The sequence below is a fragment of the Eimeria mitis genome, genomic scaffold (genome assembly GCF_000499745.2).
Source record: "Eimeria mitis Houghton genomic scaffold, Emh_scaff1668, whole genome shotgun sequence".
In the NCBI taxonomy this organism is placed as follows: Eukaryota; Apicomplexa; class Conoidasida; order Eucoccidiorida; family Eimeriidae; genus Eimeria; species Eimeria mitis.
In genome coordinates, this window is record NW_013569983.1 from 8,736 (window position 1) to 9,378 (window position 643).

The window sequence follows — 643 nt, forward strand, 5'->3', positions numbered from 1 at the left end:
GGTTTAGGGTTTAGGGGTTTAGGGTTTAGGTTTTTAGGGTTTAGGGTTTAGGTTTTTAGGGTTTAGGGTTTAGGGGTTTAGGGTTTAGGTTTTTAGGGTTTAGGGTTTAGTGGTTTAGGGGTTAGGGTTTAGGTTTTTAGGGTTTAGGGTTTAGGGATTTAGGGTTTAGGGTTTAGGGGGGGGTAGCAAACAAATAAAATAAATAAATAAATAAATAACGAATAAATAAAATAAAATTAATAAACAAAATAAAATAAATAAATAAACAACAAAACGAAACAAACAAACAAATAAACAAACGAAACAAAAAAACAAAAAAAAGAAATAAAATAAAATAAAATAAAATAAACAACTAAAATAAATAAAAAAATAAATAAATGAAACAAAAAAATGAAAAAACAACTAAAAATAAAAAAAATAAACAAACAAAATAAATAAACCAATAAATAAAAGAATAAACAAATAAATAAATAAATAAATAAATAAAATAAATAAATAAAATAAATAAAAATAAATAAAATAAATAAAAATAAATAAATAAATACCTGACGGTGTTAGTGAGGCCCCCAAAGAGCTGAGATACGGCCCATTTCCCTTCCTTCTCTTCTCTCCTATAAAAAGAAAAAAAAAAAAAAAAAAAAAA